Source organism: Epinephelus lanceolatus, chromosome 4, assembly GCF_041903045.1.
Source record: "Epinephelus lanceolatus isolate andai-2023 chromosome 4, ASM4190304v1, whole genome shotgun sequence".
NCBI lineage: Eukaryota > Metazoa > Chordata > Actinopteri > Perciformes > Serranidae > Epinephelus > Epinephelus lanceolatus.
The window spans coordinates 278,200-300,323 of record NC_135737.1 but is presented as its reverse complement, the minus strand read 5'-3'; the positions used below and the strand labels follow the sequence as shown (position 1 = coordinate 300,323).

The window sequence follows — 22,124 nt, the reverse complement described above, 5'->3', positions numbered from 1 at the left end:
TTTGACTTAAAAAGAGTTGAAAAAGGGGGGGGGGGGGGGGCAAAATGGAAGTGGAGGGACATTTGCCTTACTTGCCTATAGGGGTAGGCACCAGTGAGCACACATACATCTGGCCTGAGGACGACACATCGGCTCTGAATTTATAACATCTGACAAGCGTCAGCCGCATGGGCGGATATCTTTAAATTTAATACTCTTTTGTCCCAGCTCATTAAACGTCTCTGTTACGTCGGCTTTGGGTCGGCCCAGTGCCCTAGAATGTCTGCCCACATACGGAAGTCACCACTGAAGGCGGAATTTCATTTCCGCGGTGTTTGTTTGGAACTGAGCTCGCAGAACACAGCATCTCATCGCAGTTGGTTTCAGGTAAGCTAATTGGAATAGATTGGCAGAAAATAGCTATGTTTTTTCTTCTGTGACCGTTAAAAGAGGTTCCTGGTGAGTGGCGAGGCACGACTGGGTGTATATAGCACATGTCCCCACCAGCTAACGTTATCTTTCGTTAGCTGTTAGCTACTGTAGCGGTTTAGCTCATGTTAGCTAACAGGCTACAACTGTGGTGTTTTCATTTTATTTTCCCTAGTTGACGTTATCTGCTCATCTGGTTATTGTGAGCACTCCTTTTGGGTTAAAGTGGAAGTGCCCGGAGCTGCCACCTGTGGTCCCACGGCCCCCCGGCCTGACCTCCGGGGCCCTGGACGGGTGCTCAAGTGTGGGTGAGAAGAGCGGAGAGGACTACGGAGGTCAGGCGGGGCAGGCCGACACTGTGTATCCCAGAACGGGTGCTGAAGTGGGGAACTGCCCATTGGTCCGACAGCCCATTGGTCCGACATCCCATTGTTCCGACCATATTAAACCCATTGTTCCGAAGTCCGTTCCGAAATCATCATGATCCCCTGTGGTTAAGGTCTGGTTAGGTTTAGGCACAAAAACCACTTGGTTAGGGTTAGGAAAAGATCTTGGTGTGGGTTAAAATGAAAAAGAAAGTGACAAACACATAAGCTGGCACACCATCAAGGCAGAAGTACGTCCGCCGGGAGCTGTTCAGCACCGCGGACCGTCGGACTAATAGGATGTCGGACCAATGGGCTGTCGGACCAATGACATGGACCCCTGAAGTGTGGGTGAGAAGAGCGGAGAGGAGCGCAGAGGTCAAATATTGAAATTTAAGGATGCCTTCAGTATGTTGTTAATGTGATTTTATGGGCAATTTATCAGTCAAGGTCTCCTCCTCTGCAAAGCAAACCGCCCCGGTGACTACAGGTAATAGCGCAGTTTTGAAACCACTGTTTTTCCGAGATGAAGTACTGATTGTTGAGCTGCTGTTAACAGTTAACGGAGTTAACGCTGGATCCCGTTATTTAACAGTTTCAACACTAAATTAAGCAGAGTGACGGACCCAAAGCTTTCAATCTGGCTAAAAGACAGCTGAAATGCTAAAAAAAATAAAGTGGGGAAGTTGGGATTTATTTCTTGAAGTTACATGCTCATCGTCTTTTCTGTCTCTTGCAGGCTGCCAGGAGAAGCAGACTGGCCATCAGATATTTTTTGTGGAAATTTGAAAATAAAATTTGTCAAATTGACTTTTGTCTCTTCATTGTGCACACTTGCACACGAAATAGGGAGAATTTTGCAGCTTCTTTTATTGATCGTTTGAGCGTCGCGTGGCGGTCATTTTCGATTAAAGGCCGATGTCTCATCAACGTCTTGGCAATGAGCAAATGCTCTCCCTGCTACGTCTTAACGATCTAAACTTGATACATCGGGCCAACGTCGGCCAAATGTATGTGTGCTATCTGGGTTATATACCCAAATTTGCGCTCATGCCTTTACTCAAATCCGTCATGCTTTAAATTGAATGGGGGGCATCTGTATGGTATCTGTAAAGATACAAAATCGATATCATATGCATAAAATAATGTCACAATTGAGTGGGCAGATACACATAAATACCCTATATGTCACACTAACTGTATTTGTGAGCATGCTATTTGCTCTCTTTGGATGGCATATCCAGCTGCTCGACCTAACGACCAATGAAGGAGGCTGCTCCTGTTGCTAGCTACTGCCAACGGAGGTTCTGGATCCGATCCAGAGCCTCCGTTGGCAGGCCCGTCACTGCTTTTGTGGTAGTGTAGTTGGTTGTTCAGGCGCCTCTGCTGTTGAAATAGGTTGCGCTATTTTTGTGGATCGGGTTGTGTTTATTTTCCGTACTTCCCTATTCTGGTATTGACTTTTGATTGGTTAAAATGGCCTTTCTGTTAGAAGTTACATGGCCACCTATTGCTTTGGCATGTGTATTACATCACATGGTAGCGGGTTTTGTGGTTTCATGTGGATATTGTATCGTCACACGAAACCATATCGTATCATCACACCACTTGTGTGGACAAATTTTTTTTGGAAACGATGCCACTTTTCAGGCTGCCAAATAGAACCAGTTGATTAATTTGGACCTGGGACTTCAGTGTTTCCAGTACTAGCTCAGAGAAGTTTCTCTCTTGGCTGTACATCTCTCCATGTCGTAAAATCTCAGGGCAAGGCCTCTAAACCCAGAATACATTGGGACGGGATATGTAAATGACAGTTATAAATGATGTAAATGACGTTTTCAGCCATTTTTAGCCACCACCTGATCCTTCCTATGCTGTGATTAGTGTAAGATAGATTAATAAATAGATAAATTAATTAATCTGCTGTCTGATTGATTCAAAGTATAATTGTCAACTCGCAATATGAAGAGCTGATCCACTGCACACTTTTATAACTTGGGGAGGAATTTAAGTCACTTTATTGTCAAAAGGCTAAAGTCTGAGTGAGGTCATTAGTCAAAAAGATTAATGACACAAGTCTGAGTCCAAGTTATGTGACTTGAGTCTGATTTTAGTGACAAATTTGCCATTCCTGAGGTGGCAACAAAAGGAGCAACTTTACACTTTTAGTCTTATTTAATGTTTGATGAATATATATTGTATTTGCATTATATAGAACTGTTTCTTTATATCTATATCTATATATACGTGTGTGTGTGTGTGTGTGTGTGGAGGCAGTCATGACAGGCAGACAGCTAGGGTCCTGTACTCGTCAGAGTTTCTATTTCTATGTCAATATTGTTGCCAGAAGATTAGAGAAGGTCCCAGCTGGGAATCTGTCTGAGGAACACAGCAACATGCAGAGCAGGAATGTGTCTTTCATCTGCAGGGAGCTTTAAACTTACTGCACTGCAAGGTTCTCCACTCGTCTTGTCCCCCAATTACAATATACTTTCACTGTCATTTCACGCATGCATTTATTAAGCACTTGAAACTTCTTTTGATGCATTTGCTGTGAACACTGCATGGTTTCAAATACAAAAAGCATGGAGAGTGGAAATGTTCAAACAAAACCACAAATGCAATGTGAGGCCAAGAAGAGTGATAACATTTTAAAATGAAGTTCAGTAACATCATCTAGACTAGCATTGTGTGGAAAGTACACACACTAACAAAAAAGATGATGTATATTTAAATAATGGATTGTTTTTCAAAAGCATGTATCAACATAGGGGTTATATGTTGAAACTTTGTCATGAGGAAAATTTCAGCTGATCTGTGTAACCAGCACTTTTGTTCACCATCAGTACCAACATGGCTCAGTTTTGACCGGATTTCTGTCCAGGTATGGTGGTATGGAACCTGGTAACCATAGCTGTGACAACAAAACTTCAGAAAGCTGCACACAGTCCCTGTGACTGGCTTCCATTCATTGGGCAAAGCAAGGCTAGTCTTGACTTGATGGCCTTGAGCCTGGGGAGATAATTTCCTCACTCAGAGGATCAAGGTTACAAAGTAACCGAATGTTGTCTATCGTATCGAGATTATCTCCCCACCTAGTAACTATATCATAACTATGGAACCCTTTAAGACACACCACGAGGGGCCCCAGGAAGACAGAGCAGATGCAGGTACACAAGCCCTCCCCTGTTATTGGAATGAGGCGTCCCTGCCACCAGGTGCATTGACAACTGAAAATACCCAATAAGTGTGTATATACATAAAAACACTAATGAGCTATGAACAAATGTACAACATCTTTGGCGTCTGCAGTGGGCTCCTCAATACCTTCTACCGGTCTATGGTTGCCAGTGCACTCTTCTTTGCTGTAGTGTGCTGGTGGGGTGGAGTTAAGACTGGTGAGGTCAACAGGCTCAACAAGCTTGTGAAAAGCTTGTGAAAGCCCACTCTGTGGTGGGACTGGACCTGGACAGTCTGGAGACAGTGGCTGAGAGGAGGGTGAAGGACAAAATCTGTGCAATCCTGGACAATCCTTCTCACCCTCTGCACAACAAGCTGTGGCTGATGGGCAGCTCATTCAGCCAGCAGATTAACCCACCCAGGAGCAGAACTGAATGATTCAGACGCTCTTTTGTGCCAGCTGCCATCAGACTGTACAACAGCGGTTTGGCTTAAGCAACATCCAGCTCTGAAATGACTTATTTTGCATCCATCCAATATAACACTTTATCTGCCACCTGTCACTTTATTTCATTCAACACTTTGTCTGCCATTTGTTAGTCACTTTATTCATCTGTTGTAGCAATTTTATTGATGTAGCAATTTTATTTTATCTTTTATTTACCTATTATTATCTTTAACTTTTACATTTTATTTCTTCTCTTTTATTTTATTCTATTTAATGTCCTTTGATTTTGTCTTGAGCTGCTGTGATACTTCAATTTCCCCCCTGGGGGATCAATAAAGTATATCTTATCTTATCTTATCTTATCTTATCTTGTGCATTCAATGGACGGTGACACTGCAGATGCTGTGTGCCCGTAACCATAAGCACGACCAGTGCAGGAAGACTGCCCAGTTGGCCAGCCTGCTGCCAGGCCACTGATAATAATATATGACATCACTCTGGCTGGGTAAGACACCCCCCCAGCTCAGGGGCATGGAATTACATGGCCTACTGTGTGGTGGCACTCAGCACATGCTCCCCAAAGGAGGTGGCATCAGCCACCTTCAGGTAGTAAAGTCTGGCAAATGTGGATGGGCTTGACCATGTAGCAGGTGCACAGACCTCAGAGGGGGTGGCATCCTGCCAAAAGGCCCACAAGGTAGCTGGACCTAGTGTTGAGTGTGCCCGCGCACTCACTGGTACTGGAATCCCCGCCCCTCTGTAAGCCTGCTGAATTCAAATAAACACAAGAAGTTTGTGCTCTAGAAAAGGATCAACACTCAGTGAATAACCTCCTAAGCCCGCTGATAAGCTATTATGGCATGGCTTAACTATACAGACCAGTGAGCAGTGATAACTAACATGTCTTTGGGGTCATCGGGTGGGAACCTCCTTTCACCAGTGTTTCGTCTAGTTGGTCCCACGACACCTCCAGGAGGCTAGACAGTGATCTCTGGCATCCCAGAGACACTCCCCTAATGCCAGGTTTCACTGCTCCCCACACCAACCCAATAACCTCCTTTACCTTACTTACACATGGCTTTCTCAGCCCAAACAGCACCGCCACCTTCAACCAAACCCAGGCTCCGTTGATGCGAGCTCCAGGTAGAAGCAGTGCTGATACTACCTTTCCAAGCACATTCAGCATACTCTATTTCACACGCTACATAGCATAACTACAACATAAGCTAAAGTTAAAGGAGATAAATAAACTTAAAGGATCAGCAAACACACTCACCTTGCAGCATGGTCTCAAACAAAAGGGATTCAAATAGGCCACTCCCACACTTAAATAACCTTCCTCTTCCTGGATTTCCTTCTGAGAGGAAGTGGATCTCTCTACCTGATCTCAAGGAGTTATGTACCCTGCTTAGTAGTTCCCCCTGCTGGTCCCCAACTGACATTATTTCCATGCTTCCAGATCCACTGGCTACACCTAACTGCTTCATCTGACATTTCCTTCACTGTCTTCCTCAAACTTTGTCCCCGCACTCCTATGAATCCCCTACACCCCATTTATACTGGACAAATCCTAGTCTTCCATCCTCGCTGCTCAGCTTCTGCTCCTAAGTCTGCATATCTAAGCTTTTTTCTTTCATAGGCTTCTTCCACTGAGTCTTCCCAAGTAACTGTCAGCTCAATGAAATAAACTATTCGTTGACTCACTGACCACAACACTATGTCAGGCCTCTGCTTGGTACAAACTATTTCCTGGGGAACAACAAGCTTTCCTCCTAAATCTACTTGCATTTCCCAATCACAAGCACCTTCTAGGCGGCCACACCCTTGCCTCCTTACTAACTTATCCCTTCTGTATTTCTCTCCCTCACGGACAAACTGAATTACTAAACTCCTATCCTTAACACCTTCTGAATTCACCTGTCTTCATTTCCCTTCGATGCTTGCAGCTAAACTTTTCAACACCTGGTTATGTCGCCATGTATATTGGCCTTGTGACAAGCTAACTTTATAGCCTGACAAAATATGCTTTAAGGTTGGGGTACCTGAACACAATGGGCATGATGGGTCCTCATTTACCCACAGTTTTAGGTTCTGGGGGGTTGGTAACACATCGTATGTAGCCCCTACCAGGAATCTAATACGATTCTCCTCCATACTCCACAGGTCCCTCCAACTAAGCTTCGTCTTCTCTACACTTTCCCAATTCAACCACTGTCCCTGTTTAGCCTGGGCCACTACCTTTGCACCCCTTACTATCTCCTCCTGTCTACGTATCTGTTCCACAACCAGCTTTCTTTTATCTTTGAGACCTGCTGTGTTCCATAACGGTTTGCCTGAGCCAAGCCCCAGGCCTCCCCGGCCAAACTGAACATTACCTACAATCTCTGCATGCCTAAGAGCTGCCTCTGCCTCCTGAACTGCCGATATTGGCTTCCACTTCCTCCCCTTGGTTGGATTTGGAACCACACTCCTAACTACCACGTCCTTACTCCCAGATAACAAGAGCTCTGTCCTGACCTTGGTACATTTAAATTCCTATGTTAAACTACATACTGGCAGCTGAAGTATCCCTTTTCCATACAATGCAACACTACTTAGGCACCTAGGAGCGCCCAACCACTTCCTAATATAGGAGCTAACCGACCTTTCAGTTCTCTCCACAACGGATATTGGAATTTCGTAAATTGACAATGGCCACATTAACCTAGGATATAGCCCAAATTGCAAACACCACAACTTCAACTTTCCTGGAAGTTCTGATTTATCTATTCTATCCACTCCTTCAGCCACATCTTTTCTAAATTTCACCACCTGTTCCTTATCATTCAACTCTACATTGTACCACCTACCTAAGCTCTTTACTGACTTTTCCCTAATTGTTGGGATCAATCAATCAATCAATCAATCAATCAATCAATCAATCAATTTTATTTATAAAGCCCAATATCACAAATCACAATTTGCCTCACAGGGCTTTACAGCATACAATATCCCTCTGTCCTTAGGACCCTCACAGCGGATAAGAAAAAACTCCCCCAAAAAAAACCTTTAACGGGGAAAAAAAATGTCCTCATCATCTATGACAAACTTCCTATCACTTAACTTCCCTCTACATATCGAAATGCTTCTAGATTTACTAGGCTTGATCTTCATGCTGGCCCACTTGAGGTTCTTATTTACCTTCTCTAGTAGCCTCTTTGTACATGACATTGTTGTGGTCGCCAGTGTCATGTCATTCATGTAAGCCCTAACTGGTGGAAGATGCAACCTGTTCTGCCATCTCTCCCCACCTACCACCCACTTAGAAGCCCTGATGATTACTTCCATCGCCATAGGAAATGCTAATGCAGAAATTGTACACCCTGCCATGATGACTATTTCTAGCCTCTGCCAACCTGTTGTGAAGCCTGCCGTACTTCACGACAAGTTGGCAGAGGCTAGAATTGTCTCTGTGATCCAATGAGACAGCCTAGCCTTCGACACTGGCTGGCCCTAGCCTTCGACACTGGCTGGCCCTGGCACTGCAAGTACAAGCCTCTGCACACCCTTCAGGAACTGAAAGATGAGGCTGCAGTCCACTTCTGCAAGCCTATAATCCCCTGTACAAGCAGCCTTGATAGTTTTCCACCATGCCTCTGAGGGTTGAAGGTGATTTTTCCCATCTCAAGCAGCCCCTGCAGGTACTGGAGCACCTCTGGGGCTGCATATGTCAGTGCATCGATGTGGTTAGTTGTGCATCATGATGCAAAGAGCTCCCAGCAGTAAGAGTCTTCCGCCCTCGTAAACGGTGCTCAAGCACTCTGCATGGTCTGAACCACTGACTGCGCAAGTCCCAAGCCTAGCCGACCAGCCCTCTCAGGGGCCAGACCCAAAGTTTGAGCCCCTGTGGAAAGGGATGGAGCAGGGCCCCCTGCACCTGACTCAGAAGGTCCCGCCGGACAGGGAGCTCCCATGGCCTCCCAGCCAGGAGAGGCACCACCTCCAAAAACCATGTTATGTGGGGCTAGTTCGGGACCACCAGGATCAGCTGCACTTCCAAACTTTCTGCAGCAGTTATGGGAGGAGAGTGAATGGGGGAAATGCATACAGCAGGCCTTGAGGCCACTGGTGTGCCAGATGTCCCAACCACCTCCGGGTGCAGCCTCCAGTCCCTTGGAGATGTTGGCTGGGTCCTGCCACCACCTGAGGTCCGCACAAAGCCGCACAGTGACGAGCACTGCTGCCTGCAGCTGTCTCTGCAGAAAGAGCCCCAGGCTGAAGAGATGCCTCTAGACTGGGCGCATGTGTAGAAGAGCCGATGGCACCACTTCTCCCGTGACTGCTATAAGACCCAAGAGGCGGAGACACAGCCACCACGTGGCCCTGGCACCCAGCCAAAAATGAGAGAGGCAGGTCCTGACTTAAACCTGCCTCTCCTATGACAGCATCACCAACCCAGCTCTGGCATCCAGCCACATGCCTAGAAACTGGATGGCCTGTGCAGGCTGGAGACTGCCCTTTTTCTCGTGAATGTCATCCAACAGCACAGACACATGATGGCGGCACTGCTCCTCTGTCTGTGCACATCCAAATAATACAGTATCCTGAGACTCTGCTGCCGCAGAGGCCCCAAAACCGCATCCATGCACCTGGTGATGGTGTGAGATGCAGGAAGGCAGGACACAGAGCTCTAAGGTTTTTCCCTTGAAGGCAAACCCGAGAAACCTCCTGTGCCCCTCCCAGAATGGAATTTGAAAATAGGCGTCCTTGAGGTTGACAGTTGCAAACCAGTCACTACCTGGACAGCCTGTTTGACCCTAGGCACGGTCAACATTCTGCACTTCAGGGGCATGACGAACTTATTCAGCCCCATGAGGTCTAAGACAGGCCTGAGTGTCACATACTGCTTCAGAAAAAGAAAATAGCGGGAATAAGACCCTGCCCTCAGAGCTTCTTCCTGTACTTACCTGATAGCTGACTTTGCCAGGAGAGTGAAGATCTCCAAGCTCAAGACCGTAAATGATACCCCTGGACCATTGTTAAAACAACACCGCTGCCAGCCCTGACCTTGCTTCAAGGCACCTGACACCTCCTCCGCACAGCGACGGGCTTCCATGCATCAGGCCCATACAAGGCAGATGGCTCAACAGGCAGTTTGAGCAGACACGCCCTATCCTCTGGCTGCAGCGTGGACCGTGACAGACAAAGATGGTGCCTGGCCAGCCAAAAACTTGCCATAACCCTGCCAGCCACTTGACCCTGCTCTCTCATGAGCTTTGGAAGAAGTAAGGAGACATGTTATAGTTCGGTTATTAGATCTGTACTACGCTCCTCCTCCAGCTGGCCAACCAAATCAATCAATCAGTTTTGTTAATAAAGCCCCATATCACAATTCACAATTTGCCTCACAGGGCTTTACAGCATACGACATCCTTCTTTCCTTTGGACCCTCACAGCAGATAAGAAAAAAACTCCCCTTAAAAAAAAAACAAAACTCTTTAATGGGGAAAAAATGGGAGAAACCTCAGGAATAGCAACTGAGGAGGGATCCCTCTTCCAGGATAGACAGATGTGCAATAAATGTTGTACAGAACAGATCAACATAATAAATTTGTAGCAATCCATATGATAAAATGATACATAAAGACAGACAGAGACAGAGAGAGAAACTGAGACGGAGCCAGAGAAATGCAGGGCAGACAATGATGATAATAGCTTTCAACAACATTAATTTAATGTAATAATATAATAATAATAATAATAATAATAATAATAATAATAATAATAATAATAATAATGATGGTAATTGTGACCAGATGGCGCTGGTACAGCGACAGAATGGCACCTGTGTTTGCCAGCTGTGTCTGGACTGCCAGGCATATTTCCCAACAAGCCATCCATTACCTTACAGTTTCTATTTGGGCAGGAGGGACTTTGACGGAGCCACCAAGGCAGCCAAAGCCTGATCCATTTGGGGGGGGGGGGGGGGGGGCGGGGGGGTTGCAATGGCCCACAACCTATCCTGCCCAGATTATCAACCACAGCCCCTGATGGGCCCCTGTCCCCCACTACCACACCCGCCAACCTGGGGTGCTTAGCTGGCTGCAGGCCCTGCCTGAGAAGCAGCTGGTGGATGTCTGCCAAATGAATGGCGGGCTTCCCTTTGCCTAGCAGACATGCAGAAGCAGTTCATGCATGAAGCTGGATTATCACAAGCAGCACTGCATGCTCAATTCCCTAACATAACACACAGTAGTCATGTTTCTTTTTTTTTTCTTTTAACATTACAACCCACACAAGAAGGGCCCTGCCGGCTTGCCATTGTCTCTGTCTCTCCTTTTTCACTGTAGCGTGACCAGAAAGTGCACTCTTTAGCTATAGTAATAGTGCTGCTAACTTCCCTGAGCCAACAGATGTGAATGTGGACACAGTATGGATTATTTTTTTTGACACCAGACAGCTGGACACTTCTACTGGAGGGAGATGTTTTTGTTGTAATGAGGAAATGGGAAGCCTCCACAGGTGTGAACCAGAAAACCAGCTACACCTTGCAGTGGCTAACTGTAGAGGTAAGCCCTTACAGGAACTGCTCCTAGCCACTGGTTCAGGTATGTGGACGTCACCTGGGTCAAAATGAAAACTGAGGAAGTGGAAACCTTCATGGAACACATTAATGCAGTGGACCCCAACATTAAATTCACACGGGAGGATGTCAGAGGAGACAGTCTACCCTTCTTAGACCGTGCAGTGCACACTGAAGAAGACAGAAACCTAAACATAGAGGTGTACAGAAAACCTACACACATGAACCAATACCTACTGTCTGACTCTCACCACCCACTGAAGTACAAGCTGGGAGTTATCAGGACACTGAATAACTCCCAGTGGGCCCTTTCAAAAACCTCAAAAAGACCCAGAGCAGACAGAGAGGAAGAGACACAAAAATGTAACAACATTGTCATTCCATATGTTGCAGGAGTGCCTGAGAAATTCAGGAGGATTTTCAACAAACATCACATCTCGGTGCACCTTAAACCCAGCAACACACTGAGACAGAAACTTGTCCACCCCAAGGACAAAACACCCAGACATAAGCAGAGTAATGTAGTGTATGCAGTTCAGTGCAGCCAGGAATGCACAGATTTATATTTTGGGGAGACAAAACAACCACTCCACAAGCGCATGTCACAGCACAGGAGAGCCAGCTCCTCGGGTCAAGACTTGGCTGTCCACTTACATCTACAGGAGAAGGGACACTCCTTTGAGGACAGCAATGTGCACATCTTGGCCAGGGAGGAAAGATGGATTGAAAGAGGAGTAAAAGAAGCCATCTACTTCAAGCAGGAATGACCATCGTTAAACAAAGGGGATGGCTTATGACACTACTTATCACCCACTTACAATGCAGTCTTGGGATCCCTCCCCAGATGACTTCACACCCATTAACCCCTGGACCAAGCCTGACCCTAACGACTCACATGGTAGCCAGGTGGGTCAACGACTCACATTGTAACGACTCTGAAACTAAGAGCTCACATGACCCCTACCGCTCTGCAAGGGTTCCCACCCACACAGGGGTTGTAGCCTGCAACTTTGTACCAGTCATTTAGAACTGAAGAAGCTTCTTGGATGAGAGGCAAAACGTCTTCAAGAAACGCAAGCAAGTCCAGTTGCCTACGATATAGCACTTACAAGTACCATGACCTGGATGACTGAGAATCTTCACTGACAACACCCGAGTGCTTTCATAGTTATCTCCGGTGACTTTAACCACGTCACCATGGCAACAACATTGCCCAACTTTAGTCAGTATGTGAGCTGTCCTACTAGAGAAGGAAGAACCCTTGACTTGCTGTATACAAATGCCAAGGATGCATACAGCTGTTCCCCCCTCTGGGTAGGTCAGACCACAACCTGGTGCACCTCAACCCCTGCTATGAACCTGTAGTTAGGAGCCAGCCTGCGACCATGAGGATAGTGAGGAGAAGGTCAGAGCAGGTTTATGAGACACTGCAGGGTTGTTTTGAGGTGACAGACTGGCAGGTACTCTGTGAGCTGCATGGGGAGGACATTGATGGGCTCACAGAATGCATCACAGACTATATCAGTTTCTGTGTGGACTCCACTATCCCGGCCAGGACTGTCCATTGTTATCCAAATAACACACCTTGGGTAACAAAAGACATCAAAACTATCCTCAACGTGAAGAAGAGGGCCCTCAGAGCTGGTAACAGGGAGGAGATGAGAACAATACGGGGGAAATGAAGGTGAAGATCAAGGTTGCTAAGGAGAGGTACAGGAGGTGACTGCTGACCATACAAGAAGACAGCTGACGAGACTCCACTCAAGCAAGGCTGCAGGCCCTTATGGTGTCAGCTCCAGGGTGCTCAAAGTCTGTGCCCCCTAGCATGTCTTCAACATGAGCCTGAGTCTCCAGAGGGTCCCCATACTGTGGAAGACACCTTACCTCATTCCTGTGCCAAAGACACTGTGTCCCAGTGGCTCCAAGGACTACAGACCTGTGGCATTGACCTCCCACATCATGAAGACCCTGGAGAGACTGTCCTGAAGCAGCTCCGGCCCGTGGTCAAGCCACTCTTGGACCCCTTCCAGTTTGCCTATCAGCCGCGACTTGGAGTGGAGGATGCCATCATCTGCCTGTTCAACCGCGTCTACGCCCGCCTGGACAAGCAGGTGAGCAATGTGAGGGTCATGTTTTGTGACTTCTCCAGTGTGTTCAACACCATCCGTCCAGCTCAACTGGGTGACAAGCTGACAATAATCAACCCCCCCCCCCCCCCCCCCCCCGGCGTCCTGGATTGTAGACTACTTGACTGGCAGACCACAGTACGTGCGTTTGCAAGACTGTGTGTCAGACAGAGTGGTCAGCAATACCAGGGCCCTGCAGGGAACTGTCCTCTCTCCCTTCCTCTTCACCCTCTACACCATGGACTTCAGCTAATTGCACTGAGACCTGCCATCTTCAGAAGTTTTCTGATGACTCTGCCATAGTTGGATGTATCAGCAAGGGTGATGAGGATGAGTACAGGGCTGCTGTGGATAACTTTGTCACATGGTGTGAGCAGAACCATCTGCAGCTCAATGTGGCAAAGACAAGAGAACTGGTTGTGGATCTGAGGAGGACCAAGACACCAGTGACCCCTGTTTCCATCCAGGGGGTCAGTGTGGTCATTGTAGAGGACTGTAAGTACCTGGGGGTACACACTAACAATAAACTCGACTGGGCTAAGAACACTGATGCTCTCTACAGGAAGGGCCAGAGCCAGCTCTATTTTCTGAGGTGACTGAGGTCCTTCAACATCTGCCAGACTATGCTCAGGATTTTCTATGAGTATGTGGTGGTCAGTGCTATCCTCTATGTTGTTGTGTGCTGGGGCAACAGGCTGAGGGTGGCGGACGCCAACAGGCTCAACAAACTGATCTGCAAGGCCACATTGTGGGAATGCAGTGTGACTCTCTGATGGTGGTGTGAGAGAGGAGGATGCTGTCTAAGCAATGAACTCTCTTGGACAATGTCTCACATCCACTCCACTCCACTACTCTTGTAAGGAGGGTCTGTAACGTCAACAATTTCTCCCATGGGGATCAATAAAGTATCTCTTGATTCTGATCCTGATTCTGATAACAGGTAGCAGACAGGTAACAAGTAGCAGACAGATACCAGGTAACGGAGAGATAACAGGTAGCAGACAGGTAACAGGGAGATAACAGGTAGCAGAAAGGTAGCAGGTAACAGAGAAATGAGACAGACAGACAGGTAACAAGTAGCAGGCAGGTAACAGGAACCTACATTGCAATGATGATTACAAACTAACAGAGGAATAAAGTATCTGGGCCAGTACAGCTGGATCTAATTAAAGGGAATGGGACTCCAACTTGTCTCTTGCTCCCAACTCATCAATTTTTTTCATCAAATTCACCGATTCTGGGTCAGCAGTCCTCATCAGTTACTGATGCGCCGATGCACCCTTTAGTGTCTGTATGAGACCCACTGGGCTGAATCTCTGAGCAACTGCCAACTGCAAAGAGCGAGAAAGTCCAAGGGTGGGCGGGACGGGGGGTGGATGTGTTGTTATGTTATGTTAAGTTGGTACAGTGGTTCTCAAACTTCTTCTGTCATGTCCTCCTTCAGAAACTAAAAAACGTACATGCCTCCCCAAACAATAATAACTGGGAGACCAACTAATAAAAATTATTCATATTGAGTTTTAGTGAAATAAAGCTCACTGTGATAATATTCATTTTTTTGTCACTTCTTTTTCCTCTTTTGGTCATTCACGCCCCACCTACAGTGATTCTACATCACTGTAGGTGTTTAAGTACCACTGCGTTGGTAAGATGCACTTTTTTTTTTTTTTAACCCAAACCATTATCTTTTTCCTAAGCCTAACCATGTACTTTTGTTGCCTAAACCTAAGGAAGTAAACCTAAAAATGAAGTCAACCTACATGGGATGTTGTTTTAAAATGAGATTGTATAAATTTAACGAATTGAAATTTTACATTTACTGTGAAAAGGGAAGTTTATTTTGTAATGACACAATGCGTGTAACGAGTAATTATTGACATGCCATCCCAGAGTGTCCAAAAACGACGTTAGGGGTACACAGAGTATCATAGTTTGACATAGAGAGCCACTGATCCAGCACTGGTATTTGACGAGTTAAGGCCATTGCACACCAAGGAAATATTAATTGTCGCACATTTAAAAGTAAATATGACCCCACGTTGTGTCAACTGCATTTGCACACCAACTCTTTTGTCTGTCATTCAAGTTTCTGGAACAGGTTTGATTTTTTGCCTTTTTTTTTGCATTTGTGAAAGACCTTGAGAGATGTATGACCAAGAAGCAGTGAAGAAGTGAAAGCAAGTAAAAATGTGTTGGCAGAGTAGATGAGGGAGGTGGGAACTTGCGTGAAGATGGGTGTGGCAGTCAGGTGACTGGTAAAGTAGGGAAAGTCCAAAGGCATCTGGTGGATGGACAGAAAATGGCAACAAAGGGGCCTTGGTAATAGTCTCTGCGGAAGTGGTAATGTGGCTGAAGAGGGGAACAGAGAAGCAGAGCGTGACATAGGTAGTTTATCAGTAGGATGAATCCATATAATACAGGAAAGTATGGCAGTTATCAGTTTATCATATCTATTTGTATATCTACATATGACATAGTGTTGTATGCATTATCATGAATATGATAACACATAAAACATTGTTTATTATAAAACAAGTGCCATATAATTTTAATTTAATAATAATTTTATATACTTTATTAATCCCTGAGGGGAAATTAAATTTTTCACTCTGTTGTCAATTACACACAGGTCTGAACACACACATGCACAAACTGGACCTATACATGCACTAAGTGGAGAGATGTCAGAGTGGGCTGTCCATGACAGGCGCTCCGAGCGGTTGGGGGGTTCGGTGCCTTGCTCAGGAGCACCTCGGCAGTGCCCAGGAGGTGGACTGGCACCTCTGCCGCTACCAGTCCACGCTCAATATTTTGGGACTTTAACAGGCGACCCTCTGGTTCCCAAACCAAGTCCCTATGGACTGAGCTACTACCGCCCTGATACACCAGTGAGAATAAAGGTAGGGGACAGCCATATGAAAGTAACCAATACTAAAAATATTGTATGTGCTTATTTTGTAACATATATAGTTTTTAAGATATTTAAGGCTTAAACTGTTCTTTAATTGTTTTAATGTAATACAAACCACTGAGTAAACCCATGACAAATACAATTCTGTCCTGTTGAAGAGTAGTTACAGTTACAATTTTCACTTCATATAAACATTGTAAAACTATGTTTATACATTACTGAACAGATTTGCTGAGCATACTCTGGATAAAACAATTGCTTCCTGGATTATGATCAGTGGCTCCACTTTTCCAGTACAGAAAGTGTTATATTCGTGTTTGGGAGGTGGTCAGGCTGGATGGTGGGCATATAAAGCCCAGCACTCTGACACTGGACAAGGCGCTCCTATTCAATGTGCCACATGTGGCTACATTTTGGCTACAAAAACATTCTAGTTCGGCATATATGGTAGTTTTGGCCAAAAAGTAAATATATCTTTTGCCTTGAGTCATTTTGTTTTTATATATTTAACCAAGGCCACAATCTATCTAACCTAAACCAATGCAGAACATTTTAATAAAAGACAATGCATTTTTAATTATGTATTAAATAAAACTTTAAACTTTAAACAAAACATTTAAGATGAATGCAACCTTGCAAATACTTTCATTAAAAAGGTTTGCTCCCTCATTTCATGAATTTTGAGGGGCAGGATGTTGCCTTCAAAACAAATTTGTTCAAAAAAGTATATAAATTGAATTTGTAGAAGAAGGGGTAGTGACAAGGACACATCCCACTGAAGTGTGTGTATGGTGCTTGTTATTTAGGCTTAAACATTCAAAAACAGACACCATCATACACTGATTATACATTCTGCTGTGCTATATCTCATTTTTGCATACACATATCTATGTATCTATGTATGTATGTACACATATCTATGGATGTAACACAGCAGAATAATATCCGTCAGTCTTTCTGAGTTTAGCGAGCTGTTTTTCAACTTGTAATATGAACTTTGAAGTTTATAAATGATTACAATCAGAGATAGTCTTGATACAGTAGACCACTCTATTCTTTTAGACAGACTTCACAATCTGATTGGCATCTCTGGTACTGTTTTTAACTGGTTTAAATCTTGTCTTACCAATAGAGAATATTGTAGGTCTGACACATTTTAATCTCTACATGCTGGCACTTGGAAATGTCATCAGGAGGCATGGCATAAACTTCCATAGTTATGCTGATGATGCACAGCTGTACAATGCTTTTAACTGCATTTTTGACAGGTAAAACAGAACAAAAATGAGGTCTTAGTTATTGGTCCTAAAGCTCAGAGAGACAAGCTGAATGCAAAACTGCAAACACTAGCACTAAAACCCTACTAAAAACCTCTGAGTTATCTTTGATTTGATGTTTTGAACCACATATTAGAAACATAACTAAAACATAATTTTATTATCATAAGAACATGGCCAGAGTACGGACATTTCTCTCTCTCCAGCCAGCAGAGAGACGCTACTACATGCATGTATTACTTGCAAAATCAATTTTTGTAATGCTCTACTTTCTGGTCTTCCTGAGAAAAATAAATCTCAATAACAATTACTACAAAAGTCAGCTACAGATGTGGTGACAAGGATCAGAAACAGAGCACATGTTACATCAATAAAGTCTCTGCATTGACTCACTGTGTGTTTCAGAATTGATTTTAAGATCCTTTAATTGGTTTTTAAAGCTCGTAATGGTCTTGGTCCTAGCTATCTATCAGATTTGCCTTTAACAGCCCCAAAAGTAAGACCAAAAACTAATGGTGAGGCATCTTTTTATTACTATGGTTCATGTCTGTACAACAGCCTGTCTGAAGAGCTGAGGGCAGCAGAGAGTGTTGATATTTTCAAAAGCAAACTCAAGACCTACCTCTTTTAGTCTGGCTTTTAACCTAATCTATTTATTAATTATTTATGATTTATTTTATATATACAGTACAGGCCAAAAGTTTGGACACACCTTCTCATTCAATGCGTTTTCTTTATTTTCATGACTATTTACATTGTAGATTCTCACTGAAGGCATCAAAACTATCAATGAACACATGTGGAGTTATGTACTTAACAAAAAAAGGTGAAATAACTGAAAACATGTTTTATATTCTAGTTTCTTCAAAATAGCCACCCTTTGCTCTGATTACTGCTTTGCACACTCTTGGCATTCTCTCGATGAGCTTCAAGAGGTAGTCACCTGGAATGGTTTCCACTTCACAGGTGTGCCTTATCAGGGTTAATTAGTGGAATTTCTTGCTTTATCAATGGGACCATCAGTTGTGTTGTGCAGAAGTCAGGTTAATACACAGCCGACAGCCCTATTGGACAACTGTTAAAATTCATATTATGGCAAGAACCAATCAGCTAACTAAAGAAAAACGAGTGGCCATCATTACTTTAAGAAATGAAGGTCAGTCAGTCCGGAAAATTGCAAAAACTTTAAATGTGTCCCCAAATGGAGTCGCAAAAACCATCAAGCGCTACAACCAAACTGGCACACATGAGGACCGACCCAGGAAAGGAAGACCAAGAGTCACCTCTGCTTCTGAGGATAAGTTCATCCGAGTCACCAGCCTCAGAAATCGCAAGTTAACAGCAGCTCAGATCAGAGACCAGATGAATGCCACACAGAGTTCTAGCAGCAGACCCATCTCTAGAACAACTGTTAAGAGGAGACTGCGCGAATCAGGCCTTCATGGTCAAATAGCTGCTAGGAAACCACTGCTAAGGAGAGGCAACAAGCAGAAGAGATTTGTTTGGGCCAAGAAACACAAGGAATGGACATTAGACCAGTGGAAATCTGTGCTTTGGTCTGATGAGTCCAAATTTGAGATCTTTGGTTCCAACTGCCGTGTCTTTGTGAGACGCAGAAAAGGTGAACGGATGGATTCCACATGCCTGGTTCCCACTGTGAAGCATGGAGGAGGAGGTGTGATGGTGTGGGGGTGTTTTGCTGGTGACACTGTTGGGGATTTATTCAAAATTGAAGGCACACTGAACCAGCATGGCTACCACAGCATCCTGCAGCGACATGCCATCCCATCCGGTTTGCGTTTAGTTGGACAATCATTTATTTTTCAACAGGACAATGACCCCAAACACACCTCCAGGCTGTGTAAGGGCTATTTGACCAAGAAGGAGAGTGATGGAGTGCTGCGGCAGATGACCTGGCCTCCACAGTCACCGGACCTGAACCCAATCGAGATGGTTTGGGGTGAGCTGGACCGCAGAGTGAAGGCAAAGGGGCCAACAAGTGCTAAACACCTCTGGGAACTCCTTCAAGACTGTTGGAAAACCATTTCAGGTGACTACCTCTTGAAGCTCATTGAGAGAATGCCAAGAGTGTGCAAAGCAGTAATCAGAGCAAAGGGTGGCTATTTTGAAGAAACTAGAATATAAAACATGTTTTCAGTTATTTCACCATTTTTGTTAAGTACATAACTCCACATGTGTTCATTGATAGTTTTGATGCCTTCAGTGAGAATCTACAATGTAAATAGTCATGAAAATAAAGAAAACACATTGAATGAGAAGGTGTGTCCAAACTTTTGGCCTGTACTGTATATATGTATGTATAATATTTAACATATCTATTTATTAATCATATTTCTGCTCTTATCCTTTCATTTACCTCTTTCATTGATTTTTACTTACCTGTGTACTTCTAGGTTTTATCCCGCCTCTGGAGTTTCCTCAGTTGTGATAGCATTTCCTCAGTACCTATACTTATTGAGTACTCTTATTTTAGTGCTTGTGTGTGTGTGTGTGTGGGTGGTGGTGGTGGTGGTGGCAGTGGCGGTGGGAGGGGGGGGGGGGGGGGGGGTCTTTCTTTACTTTCACATTTGTATATTTTTGATACATAACTATGTGTAAATGTGAACACATCCTAACTTTTAACTTTCAAGTTTAATTATGAATCCACAACTTCAGCTTGACGTATTATTCCATGAAGGTAACCAGCTTATGTTAGATATTAACAGTACTTTTTTCCCCATGAGTTGATAATACAAACAAACAACACTTTGTGTAACTACTCCCTGGGGCTGGTGGAATACTGAGACTTACTGTTGTCATATCCTAGTTATGAAGGCTATGCACAGCAGCACCTAGTCAGCCCTTTCCCATTCCTCAGCTATCTGTGCTAATATAAAAGTTAAGAGTGGGGGTTAGTGGAAATGCCCCTTTAGTGCCTACTCAGAGGGGAGCACAAATGTTTATGTTACATTCAGTCTGCAGCTGTTCACTTCTTTTATTCCCTGTCAACGGCACTCAAACAACAGAAATGTCTGCAATAGAAAAAATAAGTTTGATCATGTGTTGTTGTAGTAATAAAAATTAATATGTTTGTTGTCTTGACTTGTTATCTACAAACTGGCTTTGCCAGAGTCAGTATTGTACCTCTTGTTAGCTGATAAAAATCAGTAAGAAAACCATTTATTGTATGCATTATTGTAATTAACAAAGTCTATAAACTGTCCATAATTGATGTTATTTGACAAATCCATTGTTTCAGCAAGTTACAGTAAGGCTCTTTAAGAGATCATCAACACTGATCAGATCACAGTTGATCAGTCACTCATTCTTCTAGTATTAGTGCCTCAGCTCTGCTGGAGTTTTTTACTCACCTAAAGCTGAAATCGGGGCTTAACAGGAGCCCTCTGGCCTTTTCACCCAAGAGCTGGTCTGAGTTCTGCCAAGTGAGCAAAGGGGCCAAGGCAGATGAAAAGAATGCCACTAGTTCCTTTGAGGACTAGGTGTAAAATCCCAGAGGAATCACGATTATAAACCAATAGTGGCACCCCAGAGAGGTTTTCTTGGAGTGGGAGCCACACTTAGCACGGCACTCTCTGCTCCTCCAATCTGCAGCCTCCAGGACGAGGATGATTCAGTTGGTCACATTACTCTGCATGGAGCCTATTAGTGTTCCCGGAAGACAGGGGACTGGTGGGGGGGATAACGACACCCCGTCACAGTCCATTCAAAGGGCTGCTTGTTGCTGCTGGGTGTGCTGATAATGTATGTGTAATGGTGTGTGTGTGTTTCTTAATTTGTCAGTCTGCCCAAGACATTGCTCTTAACACTTGTGGATATTCCCCAGCAAACAGGCCCCTGTGGGCCCCATGTGGGCTTTTTGTGGGCACTGTGGGCCAGGGCCAACCTCCACCAAACCTAAACGGGCCCAGTGTGGGCTGGCCCAGATGAGGCCTACAGCTGAACTTTTCCGTGGGCTCCCTACGGGCTTTCACTGGGCAGCCCACACTAGCAAACTGCCCACAGAAAACCCACACAGGCCCAGTGTATGTAAGCCCTTTCGGGCCCACAGCAACTTTTCTACCTCTGGGCCCACACAACTTTTGGGTTGTCAGCCCATACTCCTTCCAAATGAGGTTGTCATCTTACCCTTTTTTGTCCAGCCTTTTGTCCAGCCAAATTTTATTATTTGCTGGGTAGCCGAGAGATATCCTATCCATAGACAGTTTTTTATATTTTTTTTCGGTAACGCTTTAGATTACAGCCCACAATTTACACCGTAACTACTGGGTAGTTACAGTGTAATCTGTTGTACTAACAGTGTACCAGTGTAATACGTACCAATACATATATGTAGGTACAGGGGAACAAGATGTTAAGTTATGGAATAAGGGGCTAACAATTCGTGAATTTACAGAGAATTTATATTATAGGGTTTTTTTTAAACTACCAGGTACCTATTCTATTATAACAGGGTATGTGCGACCTACTGATCAATTATATGGAAGTTTGGGGGAATTTAGAGAGAACTTCTACAATAGGCATTTTTAACTACTGGGTACCTATTTTATTATAACAGGGTATGTGCGACCTACTTATCAATAATATGGAAGTTTGGGGGAACTTAGAGAGAACTTCTACAAGAGGTATTTTTAATTACAGGATACTTATTCTATTATTACAGGGTACAGTTTGACAAAACTGAAAAATCAGATGACTTCTGCAACAAGTAATAAATCAGATGTGATTTTATTTCAAAATGACCTAATTACAAACAAACAGGCAATCTACATTGTTCCTTCATATTTTTAGGGTGTAGCCTATACAGCTACAGGGTACATCTGTGTGTT

The 22,124-nt window shown here is 44.4% G+C and overlaps 1 protein-coding gene across 1 annotated transcript in view; it reads right to left on the bottom strand.

The window, feature by feature from the left end:
* The window catches only part of kcnj13 (potassium inwardly rectifying channel subfamily J member 13), an 85,533-nt gene extending 64,665 nt beyond the window's left edge, over positions 1 to 20,868 (bottom strand). The window contains exon 1 of the mRNA XM_033632346.2: positions 20,649 to 20,868. The gene's annotated coding sequence lies outside the window, so the exon portion shown is untranslated. The remainder of the gene's footprint in view (positions 1 to 20,648) is intronic.
* Positions 20,869 to 22,124: the final 1,256 nt, after the last annotated feature.